Here is a 22,464-nt window from a genome sequence, read left to right as displayed (position 1 = left end):
ACCCTAACCCTAACCCTAACCCTAACCCTAACCCTAACCCTAACCCTAACCCTAACCCTAACCCTAACCCTAACCCTAACCCTAACCCTAACCCTAACCCTAACCCTAACCCTAACCCTAACCCTAACCCTAACCCTAACCCTAACCCTAACCCTAACCCTAACCCTAACCCTAACCCTAACCCTAACCCTAACCCTAACCCTAACCCTAACCCTAACCCTAACCCTAACCCTAACCCTAACCCTAACCCTAACCCTAACCCTAACCCTAACCCTAACCCTAACCCTAACCCTAACCCTAACCCTAACCCTAACCCTAACCCTAACCCTAACCCTAACCCTAACCCTAACCCTAACCCTAACCCTAACCCTAACCCTAACCCTAACCCTAACCCTAACCCTAACCCTAACCCTAACCCTAACCCTAACCCTAACCCTAACCCTAACCCTAACCCTAACCCTAACCCTAACCCTAACCCTAACCCTAACCCTAACCCTAACCCTAACCCTAACCCTAACCCTAACCCTAACCCTAACCCTAACCCTAACCCTAACCCTAACCCTAACCCTAACCCTAACCCTAACCCTAACCCTAACCCTAACCCTAACCCTAACCCTAACCCTAACCCTAACCCTAACCCTAACCCTAACCCTAACCCTAACCCTAACCCTAACCCTAACCCTAACCCTAACCCTAACCCTAACCCTAACCCTAACCCTAACCCTAACCCTAACCCTAACCCTAACCCTAACCCTAACCCTAACCCTAACCCTAACCCTAACCCTAACCCTAACCCTAACCCTAACCCTAACCCTAACCCTAACCCTAACCCTAACCCTAACCCTAACCCTAACCCTAACCCTAACCCTAACCCTAACCCTAACCCTAACCCTAACCCTAACCCTAACCCTAACCCTAACCCTAACCCTAACCCTAACCCTAACCCTAACCCTAACCCTAACCCTAACCCTAACCCTAACCCTAACCCTAACCCTAACCCTAACCCTAACCCTAACCCTAACCCTAACCCTAACCCTAACCCTAACCCTAACCCTAACCCTAACCCTAACCCTAACCCTAACCCTAACCCTAACCCTAACCCTAACCCTAACCCTAACCCTAACCCTAACCCTAACCCTAACCCTAACCCTAACCCTAACCCTAACCCTAACCCTAACCCTAACCCTAACCCTAACCCTAACCCTAACCCTAACCCTAACCCTAACCCTAACCCTAACCCTAACCCTAACCCTAACCCTAACCCTAACCCTAACCCTAACCCTAACCCTAACCCTAACCCTAACCCTAACCCTAACCCTAACCCTAACCCTAACCCTAACCCTAACCCTAACCCTAACCCTAACCCTAACCCTAACCCTAACCCTAACCCTAACCCTAACCCTAACCCTAACCCTAACCCTAACCCTAACCCTAACCCTAACCCTAACCCTAACCCTAACCCTAACCCTAACCCTAACCCTAACCCTAACCCTAACCCTAACCCTAACCCTAACCCTAACCCTAACCCTAACCCTAACCCTAACCCTAACCCTAACCCTAACCCTAACCCTAACCCTAACCCTAACCCTAACCCTAACCCTAACCCTAACCCTAACCCTAACCCTAACCCTAACCCTAACCCTAACCCTAACCCTAACCCTAACCCTAACCCTAACCCTAACCCTAACCCTAACCCTAACCCTAACCCTAACCCTAACCCTAACCCTAACCCTAACCCTAACCCTAACCCTAACCCTAACCCTAACCCTAACCCTAACCCTAACCCTAACCCTAACCCTAACCCTAACCCTAACCCTAACCCTAACCCTAACCCTAACCCTAACCCTAACCCTAACCCTAACCCTAACCCTAACCCTAACCCTAACCCTAACCCTAACCCTAACCCTAACCCTAACCCTAACCCTAACCCTAACCCTAACCCTAACCCTAACCCTAACCCTAACCCTAACCCTAACCCTAACCCTAACCCTAACCCTAACCCTAACCCTAACCCTAACCCTAACCCTAACCCTAACCCTAACCCTAACCCTAACCCTAACCCTAACCCTAACCCTAACCCTAACCCTAACCCTAACCCTAACCCTAACCCTAACCCTAACCCTAACCCTAACCCTAACCCTAACCCTAACCCTAACCCTAACCCTAACCCTAACCCTAACCCTAACCCTAACCCTAACCCTAACCCTAACCCTAACCCTAACCCTAACCCTAACCCTAACCCTAACCCTAACCCTAACCCTAACCCTAACCCTAACCCTAACCCTAACCCTAACCCTAACCCTAACCCTAACCCTAACCCTAACCCTAACCCTAACCCTAACCCTAACCCTAACCCTAACCCTAACCCTAACCCTAACCCTAACCCTAACCCTAACCCTAACCCTAACCCTAACCCTAACCCTAACCCTAACCCTAACCCTAACCCTAACCCTAACCCTAACCCTAACCCTAACCCTAACCCTAACCCTAACCCTAACCCTAACCCTAACCCTAACCCTAACCCTAACCCTAACCCTAACCCTAACCCTAACCCTAACCCTAACCCTAACCCTAACCCTAACCCTAACCCTAACCCTAACCCTAACCCTAACCCTAACCCTAACCCTAACCCTAACCCTAACCCTAACCCTAACCCTAACCCTAACCCTAACCCTAACCCTAACCCTAACCCTAACCCTAACCCTAACCCTAACCCTAACCCTAACCCTAACCCTAACCCTAACCCTAACCCTAACCCTAACCCTAACCCTAACCCTAACCCTAACCCTAACCCTAACCCTAACCCTAACCCTAACCCTAACCCTAACCCTAACCCTAACCCTAACCCTAACCCTAACCCTAACCCTAACCCTAACCCTAACCCTAACCCTAACCCTAACCCTAACCCTAACCCTAACCCTAACCCTAACCCTAACCCTAACCCTAACCCTAACCCTAACCCTAACCCTAACCCTAACCCTAACCCTAACCCTAACCCTAACCCTAACCCTAACCCTAACCCTAACCCTAACCCTAACCCTAACCCTAACCCTAACCCTAACCCTAACCCTAACCCTAACCCTAACCCTAACCCTAACCCTAACCCTAACCCTAACCCTAACCCTAACCCTAACCCTAACCCTAACCCTAACCCTAACCCTAACCCTAACCCTAACCCTAACCCTAACCCTAACCCTAACCCTAACCCTAACCCTAACCCTAACCCTAACCCTAACCCTAACCCTAACCCTAACCCTAACCCTAACCCTAACCCTAACCCTAACCCTAACCCTAACCCTAACCCTAACCCTAACCCTAACCCTAACCCTAACCCTAACCCTAACCCTAACCCTAACCCTAACCCTAACCCTAACCCTAACCCTAACCCTAACCCTAACCCTAACCCTAACCCTAACCCTAACCCTAACCCTAACCCTAACCCTAACCCTAACCCTAACCCTAACCCTAACCCTAACCCTAACCCTAACCCTAACCCTAACCCTAACCCTAACCCTAACCCTAACCCTAACCCTAACCCTAACCCTAACCCTAACCCTAACCCTAACCCTAACCCTAACCCTAACCCTAACCCTAACCCTAACCCTAACCCTAACCCTAACCCTAACCCTAACCCTAACCCTAACCCTAACCCTAACCCTAACCCTAACCCTAACCCTAACCCTAACCCTAACCCTAACCCTAACCCTAACCCTAACCCTAACCCTAACCCTAACCCTAACCCTAACCCTAACCCTAACCCTAACCCTAACCCTAACCCTAACCCTAACCCTAACCCTAACCCTAACCCTAACCCTAACCCTAACCCTAACCCTAACCCTAACCCTAACCCTAACCCTAACCCTAACCCTAACCCTAACCCTAACCCTAACCCTAACCCTAACCCTAACCCTAACCCTAACCCTAACCCTAACCCTAACCCTAACCCTAACCCTAACCCTAACCCTAACCCTAACCCTAACCCTAACCCTAACCCTAACCCTAACCCTAACCCTAACCCTAACCCTAACCCTAACCCTAACCCTAACCCTAACCCTAACCCTAACCCTAACCCTAACCCTAACCCTAACCCTAACCCTAACCCTAACCCTAACCCTAACCCTAACCCTAACCCTAACCCTAACCCTAACCCTAACCCTAACCCTAACCCTAACCCTAACCCTAACCCTAACCCTAACCCTAACCCTAACCCTAACCCTAACCCTAACCCTAACCCTAACCCTAACCCTAACCCTAACCCTAACCCTAACCCTAACCCTAACCCTAACCCTAACCCTAACCCTAACCCTAACCCTAACCCTAACCCTAACCCTAACCCTAACCCTAACCCTAACCCTAACCCTAACCCTAACCCTAACCCTAACCCTAACCCTAACCCTAACCCTAACCCTAACCCTAACCCTAACCCTAACCCTAACCCTAACCCTAACCCTAACCCTAACCCTAACCCTAACCCTAACCCTAACCCTAACCCTAACCCTAACCCTAACCCTAACCCTAACCCTAACCCTAACCCTAACCCTAACCCTAACCCTAACCCTAACCCTAACCCTAACCCTAACCCTAACCCTAACCCTAACCCTAACCCTAACCCTAACCCTAACCCTAACCCTAACCCTAACCCTAACCCTAACCCTAACCCTAACCCTAACCCTAACCCTAACCCTAACCCTAACCCTAACCCTAACCCTAACCCTAACCCTAACCCTAACCCTAACCCTAACCCTAACCCTAACCCTAACCCTAACCCTAACCCTAACCCTAACCCTAACCCTAACCCTAACCCTAACCCTAACCCTAACCCTAACCCTAACCCTAACCCTAACCCTAACCCTAACCCTAACCCTAACCCTAACCCTAACCCTAACCCTAACCCTAACCCTAACCCTAACCCTAACCCTAACCCTAACCCTAACCCTAACCCTAACCCTAACCCTAACCCTAACCCTAACCCTAACCCTAACCCTAACCCTAACCCTAACCCTAACCCTAACCCTAACCCCTAACCCTAACCCTAACCCTAACCCTAACCCTAACCCTAACCCTAACCCTAACCCTAACCCTAACCCTAACCCTAACCCTAACCCTAACCCTAACCCTAACCCTAACCCCTAACCCTAACCCTAACCCTAACCCTAACCCTAACCCTAACCCTAACCCTAACCCTAACCCTAACCCTAACCCTAACCCTAACCCTAACCCCCTAACCCCCTAACCCTAACCCTAACCCTAACCCTAACCCTAACCCTAACCCTAACCCTAACCCTAACCCTAACCCTAACCCTAACCCTAACCCCTAACCCTAACCCTAACCCTAACCCTAACCCTAACCCTAACCCTAACCCTAACCCTAACCCTAACCCTAACCCTAACCCTAACCCTAACCCTAACCCTAACCCTAACCCTAACCCTAACCCCCTAACCCTAACCCTAACCCTAACCCTAACCCTAACCCTAACCCTAACCCTAACCCTAACCCTAACCCTAACCCTAACCCTAACCCTAACCCTAACCCCTAACCCTAACCCTAACCCTAACCCTAACCCTAACCCTAACCCTAAAACCCTAACCCTAACCCTAGGGGACATAACCCTAACCCTAACCCTAGGGGAAGGAACCCTAACCCTAATAGTCTCCCGAAATTAAAAACCTAAATTAAGGACAACAGAAACTAAATACAGAAAGAAACTAAATGATGAAACCTAAAGGAAGGATATAAAAGGAACACAAATATGAGAGTCCAGTCACTTTGCCATAGCCTGAGGAAGGACAAATAGTCTCCGAAACGTAGCTACAAAGGCAAAGCACCAACGCCAATTCGGCCGGCATCGAGCCTCATTAGAGGAAAGGGACAACATCGGGGAGGGACGTGAGAGCCCAATTTTTTTCTGGCCACTCCTGGACCAGGAGTTGGTCCCTAGGACAGTGCATGCACCTGGGATACTTACCTGGGTTACTTACCTGGGTTGGTCCCTGGGTTACTTACCTGAACCTAACTCGCCCGTGCCAGGGACCGGCTCCAGTCCGGGAGGTGGCTGCTGAGTCCATCTTGAGACCACATAAGCCCCAACCAGGGAAAAACCCTAACCCTAACCCTAGGGGACATAACCCTAACCCTAACCCTAGGGGAAGGAACCCTAACCCTAATAGTCTCCCGAAATTAAAAACCTAAATTAAGGACAACAGAAACTAAATACAGAAAGAAACTAAATGATGAAACCTAAAGGAAGGATATAAAAGGAACACAAATATGAGAGTCCAGTCACTTTGCCATAGCCTGAGGAAGGACAAATAGTCTCCGAAACGTAGCTACAAAGGCAAAGCACCAACGCCAATTCGGCCGGCATCGAGCCTCATTAGAGGAAAGGGACAACATCGGGGAGGGACGTGAGAGCCCAATTTTTTTCTGGCCACTCCTGGACCAGGAGTTGGTCCCTAGGACAGTGCATGCACCTGGGATACTTACCTGGGTTACTTACCTGGGTTGGTCCCTGGGTTACTTACCTGAACCTAACCCTAACCCTAACCCTAACCCTAACCCTTAACCCTAACCCTAACCCTAACCCTAACCCTAACCCCCTAACCCCCTAACCCTAACCCTAACCCTAACCCTAACCCCTAACCCTAACCCTAACCCTAACCCTAACCCTAACCCTAACCCCGGGTCAGTCCCTAACCTTAGATACGAATTTGGAAGTCTGCCATTTTGGCCCCTACATCGCACCAGGGGCCTTCAGGAAAATTATCAACCACATCATTGGACTCAGGGGGACCCAGACTTATTTTTAAGGGCCTTTAAAACCTAAAAAAAAAATAAAAATTATGGTGTAATTCAGAAAACTGCCACCAGATGTCACTTAACTTTGACTTTCCCCTAACCTCCAAATAAAGCCCCTAACTTCACTTCCAAATTCGTATCTATTTTGTATGCATTCAAATAGATAGGAATTTGGAATTTTTTATTTCTGGGGGCCTGGTTTGGACCAAGGGGCCTCTGGAAAACATTTGGCTCCAGGGATGCCTACACTTATTTTTGAGTGCATTTAATCCTTCAAAATATGACTAAATTTGGGATGAAATTCTGCCACCTGCCACTATGTCAATCCCCTAACATCACTTCCAAATTCATACCTATGTGAATGTATGCAAAATAGATATGAATTTGGAAGTGTTTTTTCTCTGGGGGCCTGGTTTGGACCAAGTGGTCTCTGGACAATTCTCAATCACACCTGTGGCCCCAGGGGTGCCTGCACTTGTTTTGGAGTGCATTTCACCTAAGAAAATATTGCCATCGACGTCAAGTTTTTTGGACAAACACTGGCTGGTTCTACCATATTTGGAGCCCAATGGCTCCTGTTGCAAAGACTCCAGGGCCTTTGCCCCTCTGCTGAGATTCAGCTTTGATATTCATCTTTTACACCCATTCAGATACTTGCAAGAATGGATGCAATCCCACTCCCCATGCAGGTGATGGGGGGGGACAGAGTGTAAACTTGCTTCCAAATTTATATCTATTTACAGTGAAAAACCACTGACTTCCAAAACTGTATCTGCTAACATTGACTTCCAAATTTGTATCTATTTACATTGAAAAACCACTGACTTCCAAATTCGTATCTATTTACATTGGACTTCCAAATTTGTATCTATTTACATTGAAAAACCACTGACTTCCAAAACTGTATCTGCTAACATTGACTTCCAAATTTGTATCTATTTACATTGGACTTCCAAATTTGTATCTATTTACGTTGAAAAACCAGACTTCCAAAACTGTATCTGCTAACATTGACTTCCAAATTCGTATCTATTTACATTGGACTTCCAAATTTGTATCTATTTACATTGAAAAACCAGACTTCCAAAACTGTATCTGCTAACATTGACTTCCAAATTCGTATCTATTTACATTGGACTTCCAAATTTGTATCTATTTACATTGGAAAAACCACTGACTTCCAAAACTGTATCTACTAACGCCGACTTCCAAATTCGTATCTATTTACATTGGACTTCCAAATTCGTATCTATTTACATTGAAAAACCACTGACTTCCAAATTCGTATCTATTTACATTGGACTTCCAAATTTGTATCTATTTACATTGAAAAACCACTGACTTCCAAAACTGTATCTGCTAACATTGACTTCCAAATTTGTATCTATTTACATTGGACTTCCAAATTTGTATCTATTTACATTGAAAAACCAGACTTCCAAAACTGTATCTGCTAACATTGACTTCCAAATTCGTATCTATTTACATTGGACTTCCAAATTTGTATCTATTTACATTGAAAAACCAGACTTCCAAAACTGTATCTGCTAACATTGACTTCCAAATTCGTATCTATTTACATTGGACTTCCAAATTTGTATCTATTTACATTGAAAAACCACTGACTTCCAAAACTGTATCTACTAACGCCGACTTCCAAATTCGTATCTATTTACATTGGACTTCCAAATTTGTATCTATTTACATTGAAAAACCAGACTTCCAAAACTGTATCTGCTAACATTGACTTCCAAATTCGTATCTATTTACATTGGACTTCCAAATTCGTATCTATTTACATTGAAAAACCACTGACTTCCAAAACTGTATCTGCTAACATTGACTTCCAAATTCATATCTATTTACATTGGACTTCCAAATTTGTATCTATTTACATTGAAAAACCACTGACTTCCAAAACTGTATCTGCTAACATTGACTTCCAAATTCATATCTATTTACATTGGACTTCCAAATTTGTGTGTACTGACACTGGACTTCCAAATTTGTAGCTATTTACATTGATTAATATGGACTTAATTGTTAGCTATTGATATTGACTTCCCAATTTCTATTGATATTGGAATAATGTACCCTGTCCCTCTCTCCCACATAAAGTCAACAGAGAGAGGGCTCATTCAACTAAGAGTTAACATTTCAAAACAGAGAGAAGAATCACAACTGTTAAACTTGGCATAAAAAAGGTGCCATTTATTTATTGAACTGCAACACAGAAGGCAATTTTTGTTGAACTGGTGTAAGAAAGGTGGCATTTATTTATTGAACTGCAACACAGAGGGCAATTTTTGTTGAACTGGTGTAAGAAAGGTGGCATTTATTTATTGAACTGCAACACAGGGCAATTTTTGTTGAGCTGGCACAAGAAAGGTGGCATTTATTTATTGGACTGCAACACAGAGGGCAATTTTCATTGTCCTGGAACAATCGGATACAGCACCACTTGGAACACGAGGACATGGGTGCAATAGGGACACCGGATGGCTCCGATGCCGGCTGGAAGTACCGAATGGGGACTAGTTGGAAAAAAGAAGACAAAAAGGGAAAGTTTTCCATTAACACGGAAAATGCAAATTAAGATGTATTAAACCTGACTTCCAAAACTGTATCTATTAACATTGACTTCCAAAATTGTATCTATTTACATTGAAAAACTAAGACTTCCAAAACTGTATCTATTAACATTGACTTCCAAAACTGTATCTATTAACATTGACTTCCAAAACTGTATCTATTAACATTGACTTCCAAAATTGTATCTATTTACATTGAAAAACTAAGACTTCCAAAACTGTATCTATTAACATTGACTTCCAAAATTGTATCTATTTACATTGAAAAACTAAGACTTCCAAAACTGTATCTATTTACATTGAAAAACTAAGACTTCCAAAACTGTATCTATTAACATTGACTTCCAAAATTGTATCTATTTACATTGAAAAACTAAGACTTCCAAAACTGTATCTATTAACATTGACTTCCAAAATTGTATCTATTTACATTGAAAAACTAAGACTTCCAAAACTGTATCTATTAACATTGACTTCCAAAATTGTATCTATTTACATTGAAAAACTAAGACTTCCAAAACTGTATCTATTAACATTGACTTCCAAAATTGTATCTATTTACATTGAAAAACTAAGACTTCCAAAACTGTATCTATTAACATTGACTTCCAAAATTGTATCTATTTACATTGAAAAACTAAGACTTCCAAAACTGTATCTATTAACATTGACTTCCAAAATTGTATCTATTTACATTGAAAAACTAAGACTTCCAAAACTGTATCTATTAACATTGACTTCCAAAATTGTATCTATTTACATTGAAAAACTAAGACTTCCAAAACTGTATCTATTAACATTGACTTCCAAAATTGTATCTATTTACATTGAAAAACTAAGACTTCCAAAACTGTATCTATTAACATTGACTTCCAAAATTGTATCTATTTACATTGACTTCCAATTTTGTATCTATTTACATTGAAAAACTAAGACTTCCAAAACTGTATCTATTAACATTGACTTCCAAAATTGTATCTATTTACATTGAAAAACTAAGACTTCCAAAACTGTATCTATTAACATTGACTTCCAAAATTGTATCTATTTACATTGAAAAACTAAGACTTCCAAAACTGTATCTATTAACATTGACTTCCAAAATTGTATCTATTTACATTGAAAAACTAAGACTTCCAAAACTGTATCTATTAACATTGACTTCCAAAATTGTATCTATTTACATTGAAAAACTAAGACTTCCAAAACTGTATCTATTTACATTGAAAAACTAAGACTTCCAAAACTGTATCTATTAACATTGACTTCCAAAATTGTATCTATTTACATTGAAAAACTAAGACTTCCAAAACTGTATCTATTAACATTGACTTCCAAAATTGTATCTATTTACATTGAAAAACTAAGACTTCCAAAACTGTATCTATTAACATTGACTTCCAAAACTGTATCTATTAACATTGAAAAACCAAGACTTCCAAAACTGTATCTATTAACATTGACTTCCAAAATTGTATCTATTTACATTGAAAAACTAAGACTTCCAAAACTGTATCTATTAACATTGACTTCCAAAATTGTATCTATTTACATTGAAAAACTAAGACTTCCAAAACTGTATCTATTAACATTGACTTCCAAAACTGTATCTATTAACATTGACTTCCAAAATTGTATCTATTTACATTGAAAAACTAAGACTTCCAAAACTGTATCTATTAACATTGACTTCCAAAATTGTATCTATTTACATTGACTTCCAATTTTGTATCTATTTACATTGAAAAACTAAGACTTCCAAAACTGTATCTATTAACATTGACTTCCAAAATTGTATCTATTTACATTGAAAAACTAAGACTTCCAAAACTGTATCTATTAACATTGACTTCCAAAATTGTATCTATTTACATTGAAAAACTAAGACTTCCAAAACTGTATCTATTAACATTGACTTCCAAAATTGTATCTATTTACATTGAAAAACTAAGACTTCCAAAACTGTATCTATTAACATTGACTTCCAAAATTGTATCTATTTACATTGAAAAACTAAGACTTCCAAAACTGTATCTATTAACATTGACTTCCAAAACTGTATCTATTAACATTGACTTCCAAAATTGTATCTATTTACATTGAAAAACTAAGACTTCCAAAACTGTATCTATTAACATTGACTTCCAAAATTGTATCTATTTACATTGAAAAACTAAGACTTCCAAAACTGTATCTATTAACATTGACTTCCAAAATTGTATCTATTAACATTGACTTCCAAAACTGTATCTATTAACATTGACTTCCAAAACTGTATCTATTAACATTGACTTCCAAAATTGTATCTATTTACATTGAAAAACTAAGACTTCCAAAACTGTATCTATTAACATTGACTTCCAAAATTGTATCTATTTACATTGAAAAACTAAGACTTCCAAAACTGTATCTATTAACATTGACTTCCAAAATTGTATCTATTTACATTGAAAAACTAAGACTTCCAAAACTGTATCTATTAACATTGACTTCCAAAATTGTATCTATTTACATTGAAAAACTAAGACTTCCAAAACTGTATCTATTAACATTGACTTCCAAAATTGTATCTATTTACATTGAAAAACTAAGACTTCCAAAACTGTATCTATTTACATTGAAAAACTAAGACTTCCAAAACTGTATCTATTAACATTGACTTCCAAAATTGTATCTATTTACATTGAAAAACTAAGACTTCCAAAACTGTATCTATTAACATTGACTTCCAAAATTGTATCTATTTACATTGAAAAACTAAGACTTCCAAAACTGTATCTATTAACATTGACTTCCAAAACTGTATCTATTAACATTGAAAAACCAAGACTTCCAAAACTGTATCTATTAACATTGACTTCCAAAATTGTATCTATTTACATTGAAAAACTAAGACTTCCAAAACTGTATCTATTAACATTGACTTCCAAAATTGTATCTATTTACATTGAAAAACTAAGACTTCCAAAACTGTATCTATTAACATTGACTTCCAAAACTGTATCTATTAACATTGACTTCCAAAATTGTATCTATTTACATTGAAAAACTAAGACTTCCAAAACTGTATCTATTAACATTGACTTCCAAAATTGTATCTATTTACATTGACTTCCAATTTTGTATCTATTTACATTGAAAAACTAAGACTTCCAAAACTGTATCTATTAACATTGACTTCCAAAATTGTATCTATTTACATTGAAAAACTAAGACTTCCAAAACTGTATCTATTAACATTGACTTCCAAAATTGTATCTATTTACATTGAAAAACTAAGACTTCCAAAACTGTATCTATTAACATTGACTTCCAAAATTGTATCTATTTACATTGAAAAACTAAGACTTCCAAAACTGTATCTATTAACATTGACTTCCAAAATTGTATCTATTTACATTGAAAAACTAAGACTTCCAAAACTGTATCTATTAACATTGACTTCCAAAACTGTATCTATTAACATTGACTTCCAAAATTGTATCTATTTACATTGAAAAACTAAGACTTCCAAAACTGTATCTATTAACATTGACTTCCAAAATTGTATCTATTTACATTGAAAAACTAAGACTTCCAAAACTGTATCTATTAACATTGACTTCCAAAATTGTATCTATTAACATTGACTTCCAAAACTGTATCTATTAACATTGACTTCCAAAACTGTATCTATTAACATTGACTTCCAAAATTGTATCTATTTACATTGAAAAACTAAGACTTCCAAAACTGTATCTATTAACATTGACTTCCAAAATTGTATCTATTTACATTGAAAAACTAAGACTTCCAAAACTGTATCTATTAACATTGACTTCCAAAATTGTATCTATTTACATTGAAAAACTAAGACTTCCAAAACTGTATCTATTAACATTGACTTCCAAAATTGTATCTATTTACATTGACTTCCAATTTTGTATCTATTTACATTGAAAAACTAAGACTTCCAAAACTGTATCTATTAACATTGACTTCCAAAATTGTATCTATTTACATTGAAAAACTAAGACTTCCAAAACTGTATCTATTTACATTGAAAAACTAAGACTTCCAAAACTGTATCTATTAACATTGACTTCCAAAATTGTATCTATTTACATTGAAAAACTAAGACTTCCAAAACTGTATCTATTAACATTGACTTCCAAAATTGTATCTATTTACATTGAAAAACTAAGACTTCCAAAACTGTATCTATTAACATTGACTTCCAAAATTGTATCTATTTACATTGAAAAACTAAGACTTCCAAAACTGTATCTATTAACATTGACTTCCAAAATTGTATCTATTTACATTGAAAAACTAAGACTTCCAAAACTGTATCTATTAACATTGACTTCCAAAATTGTATCTATTTACATTGAAAAACTAAGACTTCCAAAACTGTATCTATTAACATTGACTTCCAAAATTGTATCTATTTACATTGAAAAACTAAGACTTCCAAAACTGTATCTATTAACATTGACTTCCAAAATTGTATCTATTTACATTGAAAAACTAAGACTTCCAAAACTGTATCTATTAACATTGACTTCCAAAATTGTATCTATTTACATTGAAAAACTAAGACTTCCAAAACTGTATCTATTAACATTGACTTCCAAAATTGTATCTATTTACATTGACTTCCAATTTTGTATCTATTTACATTGAAAAACTAAGACTTCCAAAACTGTATCTATTAACATTGACTTCCAAAATTGTATCTATTTACATTGAAAAACTAAGACTTCCAAAACTGTATCTATTAACATTGACTTCCAAAATTGTATCTATTTACATTGAAAAACTAAGACTTCCAAAACTGTATCTATTAACATTGACTTCCAAAATTGTATCTATTTACATTGAAAAACTAAGACTTCCAAAACTGTATCTATTAACATTGACTTCCAAAATTGTATCTATTTACATTGAAAAACTAAGACTTCCAAAACTGTATCTATTTACATTGAAAAACTAAGACTTCCAAAACTGTATCTATTAACATTGACTTCCAAAATTGTATCTATTTACATTGAAAAACTAAGACTTCCAAAACTGTATCTATTAACATTGACTTCCAAAATTGTATCTATTTACATTGAAAAACTAAGACTTCCAAAACTGTATCTATTAACATTGACTTCCAAAACTGTATCTATTAACATTGAAAAACCAAGACTTCCAAAACTGTATCTATTAACATTGACTTCCAAAATTGTATCTATTTACATTGAAAAACTAAGACTTCCAAAACTGTATCTATTAACATTGACTTCCAAAATTGTATCTATTTACATTGAAAAACTAAGACTTCCAAAACTGTATCTATTAACATTGACTTCCAAAACTGTATCTATTAACATTGACTTCCAAAATTGTATCTATTTACATTGAAAAACTAAGACTTCCAAAACTGTATCTATTAACATTGACTTCCAAAATTGTATCTATTTACATTGACTTCCAATTTTGTATCTATTTACATTGAAAAACTAAGACTTCCAAAACTGTATCTATTAACATTGACTTCCAAAATTGTATCTATTTACATTGAAAAACTAAGACTTCCAAAACTGTATCTATTAACATTGACTTCCAAAATTGTATCTATTTACATTGAAAAACTAAGACTTCCAAAACTGTATCTATTAACATTGACTTCCAAAATTGTATCTATTTACATTGAAAAACTAAGACTTCCAAAACTGTATCTATTAACATTGACTTCCAAAATTGTATCTATTTACATTGAAAAACTAAGACTTCCAAAACTGTATCTATTAACATTGACTTCCAAAACTGTATCTATTAACATTGACTTCCAAAATTGTATCTATTTACATTGAAAAACTAAGACTTCCAAAACTGTATCTATTAACATTGACTTCCAAAATTGTATCTATTTACATTGAAAAACTAAGACTTCCAAAACTGTATCTATTAACATTGACTTCCAAAATTGTATCTATTAACATTGACTTCCAAAACTGTATCTATTAACATTGACTTCCAAAACTGTATCTATTAACATTGACTTCCAAAATTGTATCTATTTACATTGAAAAACTAAGACTTCCAAAACTGTATCTATTAACATTGACTTCCAAAATTGTATCTATTTACATTGAAAAACTAAGACTTCCAAAACTGTATCTATTAACATTGACTTCCAAAATTGTATCTATTTACATTGAAAAACTAAGACTTCCAAAACTGTATCTATTAACATTGACTTCCAAAATTGTATCTATTTACATTGAAAAACTAAGACTTCCAAAACTGTATCTATTAACATTGACTTCCAAAATTGTATCTATTTACATTGAAAAACTAAGACTTCCAAAACTGTATCTATTTACATTGAAAAACTAAGACTTCCAAAACTGTATCTATTAACATTGACTTCCAAAATTGTATCTATTTACATTGAAAAACTAAGACTTCCAAAACTGTATCTATTAACATTGACTTCCAAAATTGTATCTATTTACATTGAAAAACTAAGACTTCCAAAACTGTATCTATTAACATTGACTTCCAAAACTGTATCTATTAACATTGAAAAACCAAGACTTCCAAAACTGTATCTATTAACATTGACTTCCAAAATTGTATCTATTTACATTGAAAAACTAAGACTTCCAAAACTGTATCTATTAACATTGACTTCCAAAATTGTATCTATTTACATTGAAAAACTAAGACTTCCAAAACTGTATCTATTAACATTGACTTCCAAAACTGTATCTATTAACATTGACTTCCAAAATTGTATCTATTTACATTGAAAAACTAAGACTTCCAAAACTGTATCTATTAACATTGACTTCCAAAATTGTATCTATTTACATTGACTTCCAATTTTGTATCTATTTACATTGAAAAACTAAGACTTCCAAAACTGTATCTATTAACATTGACTTCCAAAATTGTATCTATTTACATTGAAAAACTAAGACTTCCAAAACTGTATCTATTAACATTGACTTCCAAAATTGTATCTATTTACATTGAAAAACTAAGACTTCCAAAACTGTATCTATTAACATTGACTTCCAAAATTGTATCTATTTACATTGAAAAACTAAGACTTCCAAAACTGTATCTATTAACATTGACTTCCAAAATTGTATCTATTTACATTGAAAAACTAAGACTTCCAAAACTGTATCTATTAACATTGACTTCCAAAACTGTATCTATTAACATTGACTTCCAAAATTGTATCTATTTACATTGAAAAACTAAGACTTCCAAAACTGTATCTATTAACATTGACTTCCAAAATTGTATCTATTTACATTGAAAAACTAAGACTTCCAAAACTGTATCTATTAACATTGACTTCCAAAATTGTATCTATTAACATTGACTTCCAAAACTGTATCTATTAACATTGACTTCCAAAACTGTATCTATTAACATTGACTTCCAAAATTGTATCTATTTACATTGAAAAACTAAGACTTCCAAAACTGTATCTATTAACATTGACTTCCAAAATTGTATCTATTTACATTGAAAAACTAAGACTTCCAAAACTGTATCTATTAACATTGACTTCCAAAATTGTATCTATTTACATTGAAAAACTAAGACTTCCAAAACTGTATCTATTAACATTGACTTCCAAAATTGTATCTATTTACATTGACTTCCAATTTTGTATCTATTTACATTGAAAAACTAAGACTTCCAAAACTGTATCTATTAACATTGACTTCCAAAATTGTATCTATTTACATTGAAAAACTAAGACTTCCAAAACTGTATCTATTTACATTGAAAAACTAAGACTTCCAAAACTGTATCTATTAACATTGACTTCCAAAATTGTATCTATTTACATTGAAAAACTAAGACTTCCAAAACTGTATCTATTAACATTGACTTCCAAAATTGTATCTATTTACATTGAAAAACTAAGACTTCCAAAACTGTATCTATTAACATTGACTTCCAAAATTGTATCTATTTACATTGAAAAACTAAGACTTCCAAAACTGTATCTATTAACATTGACTTCCAAAATTGTATCTATTTACATTGAAAAACTAAGACTTCCAAAACTGTATCTATTAACATTGACTTCCAAAATTGTATCTATTTACATTGAAAAACTAAGACTTCCAAAACTGTATCTATTAACATTGACTTCCAAAATTGTATCTATTTACATTGAAAAACTAAGACTTCCAAAACTGTATCTATTAACATTGACTTCCAAAATTGTATCTATTTACATTGAAAAACTAAGACTTCCAAAACTGTATCTATTAACATTGACTTCCAAAATTGTATCTATTTACATTGAAAAACTAAGACTTCCAAAACTGTATCTATTAACATTGACTTCCAAAATTGTATCTATTTACATTGACTTCCAATTTTGTATCTATTTACATTGAAAAACTAAGACTTCCAAAACTGTATCTATTAACATTGACTTCCAAAATTGTATCTATTTACATTGAAAAACTAAGACTTCCAAAACTGTATCTATTAACATTGACTTCCAAAATTGTATCTATTTACATTGAAAAACTAAGACTTCCAAAACTGTATCTATTAACATTGACTTCCAAAATTGTATCTATTTACATTGAAAAACTAAGACTTCCAAAACTGTATCTATTAACATTGACTTCCAAAATTGTATCTATTTACATTGAAAAACTAAGACTTCCAAAACTGTATCTATTTACATTGAAAAACTAAGACTTCCAAAACTGTATCTATTAACATTGACTTCCAAAATTGTATCTATTTACATTGAAAAACTAAGACTTCCAAAACTGTATCTATTAACATTGACTTCCAAAATTGTATCTATTTACATTGAAAAACTAAGACTTCCAAAACTGTATCTATTAACATTGACTTCCAAAACTGTATCTATTAACATTGAAAAACCAAGACTTCCAAAACTGTATCTATTAACATTGACTTCCAAAATTGTATCTATTTACATTGAAAAACTAAGACTTCCAAAACTGTATCTATTAACATTGACTTCCAAAATTGTATCTATTTACATTGAAAAACTAAGACTTCCAAAACTGTATCTATTAACATTGACTTCCAAAACTGTATCTATTAACATTGACTTCCAAAATTGTATCTATTTACATTGAAAAACTAAGACTTCCAAAACTGTATCTATTAACATTGACTTCCAAAATTGTATCTATTTACATTGACTTCCAATTTTGTATCTATTTACATTGAAAAACTAAGACTTCCAAAACTGTATCTATTAACATTGACTTCCAAAATTGTATCTATTTACATTGAAAAACTAAGACTTCCAAAACTGTATCTATTAACATTGACTTCCAAAATTGTATCTATTTACATTGAAAAACTAAGACTTCCAAAACTGTATCTATTAACATTGACTTCCAAAATTGTATCTATTTACATTGAAAAACTAAGACTTCCAAAACTGTATCTATTAACATTGACTTCCAAAATTGTATCTATTTACATTGAAAAACTAAGACTTCCAAAACTGTATCTATTAACATTGACTTCCAAAACTGTATCTATTAACATTGACTTCCAAAATTGTATCTATTTACATTGAAAAACTAAGACTTCCAAAACTGTATCTATTAACATTGACTTCCAAAATTGTATCTATTTACATTGAAAAACTAAGACTTCCAAAACTGTATCTATTAACATTGACTTCCAAAATTGTATCTATTAACATTGACTTCCAAAACTGTATCTATTAACATTGACTTCCAAAACTGTATCTATTAACATTGACTTCCAAAATTGTATCTATTTACATTGAAAAACTAAGACTTCCAAAACTGTATCTATTAACATTGACTTCCAAAATTGTATCTATTTACATTGAAAAACTAAGACTTCCAAAACTGTATCTATTAACATTGACTTCCAAAATTGTATCTATTTACATTGAAAAACTAAGACTTCCAAAACTGTATCTATTAACATTGACTTCCAAAATTGTATCTATTTACATTGACTTCCAATTTTGTATCTATTTACATTGAAAAACTAAGACTTCCAAAACTGTATCTATTAACATTGACTTCCAAAATTGTATCTATTTACATTGAAAAACTAAGACTTCCAAAACTGTATCTATTAACATTGACTTCCAAAATTGTATCTATTTACATTGAAAAACTAAGACTTCCAAAACTGTATCTATTAACATTGACTTCCAAAATTGTATCTATTTACATTGAAAAACTAAGACTTCCAAAACTGTATCTATTAACATTGACTTCCAAAATTGTATCTATTTACATTGAAAAACTAAGACTTCCAAAACTGTATCTATTTACATTGAAAAACTAAGACTTCCAAAACTGTATCTATTAACATTGACTTCCAAAATTGTATCTATTTACATTGAAAAACTAAGACTTCCAAAACTGTATCTATTAACATTGACTTCCAAAATTGTATCTATTTACATTGAAAAACTAAGACTTCCAAAACTGTATCTATTAACATTGACTTCCAAAATTGTATCTATTTACATTGACTTCCAATTTTGTATCTATTTACATTGAAAAACTAAGACTTCCAAAACTGTATCTATTAACATTGACTTCCAAAATTGTATCTATTTACATTGAAAAACTAAGACTTCCAAAACTGTATCTATTAACATTGACTTCCAAAATTGTATCTATTTACATTGAAAAACTAAGACTTCCAAAACTGTATCTATTAACATTGACTTCCAAAATTGTATCTATTTACATTGAAAAACTAAGACTTCCAAAACTGTATCTATTAACATTGACTTCCAAAATTGTATCTATTTACATTGAAAAACTAAGACTTCCAAAACTGTATCTATTTACATTGAAAAACTAAGACTTCCAAAACTGTATCTATTAACATTGACTTCCAAAATTGTATCTATTTACATTGAAAAACTAAGACTTCCAAAACTGTATCTATTAACATTGACTTCCAAAATTGTATCTATTTACATTGAAAAACTAAGACTTCCAAAACTGTATCTATTAACATTGACTTCCAAAATTGTATCTATTTACATTGAAAAACTAAGACTTCCAAAACTGTATCTATTAACATTGACTTCCAAAATTGTATCTATTTACATTGACTTCCAATTTTGTATCTATTTACATTGAAAAACTAAGACTTCCAAAACTGTATCTATTAACATTGACTTCCAAAATTGTATCTATTTACATTGAAAAACTAAGACTTCCAAAACTGTATCTATTAACATTGACTTCCAAAATTGTATCTATTTACATTGAAAAACTAAGACTTCCAAAACTGTATCTATTAACATTGACTTCCAAAATTGTATCTATTTACATTGAAAAACTAAGACTTCCAAAACTGTATCTATTAACATTGACTTCCAAAATTGTATCTATTTACATTGAAAAACTAAGACTTCCAAAACTGTATCTATTTACATTGAAAAACTAAGACTTCCAAAACTGTATCTATTAACATTGACTTCCAAAATTGTATCTATTTACATTGAAAAACTAAGACTTCCAAAACTGTATCTATTAACATTGACTTCCAAAATTGTATCTATTTACATTGAAAAACTAAGACTTCCAAAACTGTATCTATTAACATTGACTTCCAAAACTGTATCTATTAACATTGAAAAACCAAGACTTCCAAAACTGTATCTATTAACATTGACTTCCAAAATTGTATCTATTTACATTGAAAAACTAAGACTTCCAAAACTGTATCTATTAACATTGACTTCCAAAATTGTATCTATTTACATTGAAAAACTAAGACTTCCAAAACTGTATCTATTAACATTGACTTCCAAAACTGTATCTATTAACATTGACTTCCAAAATTGTATCTATTTACATTGAAAAACTAAGACTTCCAAAACTGTATCTATTAACATTGACTAGCAACCAAAGTATGTAATGATGCAGATTCAAATCAAGGCCTTGCAGATTTCATAGCACATGCAGAGTATTTCTAAGTCACAGTTAAAGAAAACTGCACTCACCAAAGTGGATTTGTGGCCGGGTCATGTTTGACTCTACCGAGAACTTTTCCCATCTTTCTTTGACCCTCCATCCCCTGCTTTAACGACTGGAACGGGGCTGTTTGGTCGACCACCTGGCTGAACGTGGTACGGGCCCTCTTCGGGCTCATGAAGGGACTGCAGTGGTGGTGAGTTTTGTTCGGCATCAGGGCTGCTTTCGGTGGTCCACCCCTGATTCTTGGCAGAACCTTTGACCCGTCTCGGCAACATTCTGTAGTCCGGTTGGAGGACCGGCCCTTCTGCTTCCCCAGTCTCTTCTGCATCAAACCAGTTTGACAGATCAGAAAGCGTTTTATAGCGGCACGATGGTCCAGTGGTGTTTACGGTGTCTTCCTCACCCACTTTACGATCCGGTTTAGGGCCATCCGGTTTGGTGGTGTTGTTGGCATCCCCATCAGGGGCCTGCTGTTTGGTGGTCTGGCTGGCAGCCTCCTCACTCATCTTAACCGGTTCCCGGCCCGGTTTGTCCGGACTCGTTTCCAGGCTTGTGCTCGATAAGGTGCTCGTGTTGGTCGACGAGGTATTGGGGGAGTAGGAGGAGGCAGGGGATGGTAGAGGGGTGCGCTGACTCATTAGACCTGTGGGGAAAATGGCTGGTGGGAGAACAGATTTAAGTCTTCAAAAGAACCTGTTGGCAAAGTAGCAGAGCTCAGTATCTGGAGGATGTCCGGGCCAGAACCTCTGGACATATAACTTCCAAATTCGTAAACATTGACTTCCAGATTCCTATCTATTGACATTGACTTCCAGATTCCTATCTATTAACATTGACTACCAGATTCCTATCTATTAACATTGACTACCAGATTCCTATCTATTAACATTGACTTCCAGATTCCTATCTATTAACATTGACTTCCAGATTCCTATCTATTAACATTGACTACCAGATTCCTATCTATTAACATTGACTACCAGATTTCTATCTTTTACAATGCCACTTCAAGTTGTCCTTGCCTGGACCCGGGAGGTGCCATAAAGGACATCTGGAGGACCTGACCCAGGAACAGAGCTCTTTTTCT

This window comes from Telmatherina bonti (genome assembly GCF_933228915.1).
Source record: "Telmatherina bonti genome assembly, chromosome: 8".
In the NCBI taxonomy this organism is placed as follows: domain Eukaryota; kingdom Metazoa; phylum Chordata; class Actinopteri; order Atheriniformes; family Telmatherinidae; genus Telmatherina; species Telmatherina bonti.
Note: the sequence above shows the minus strand (reverse complement) of the source record.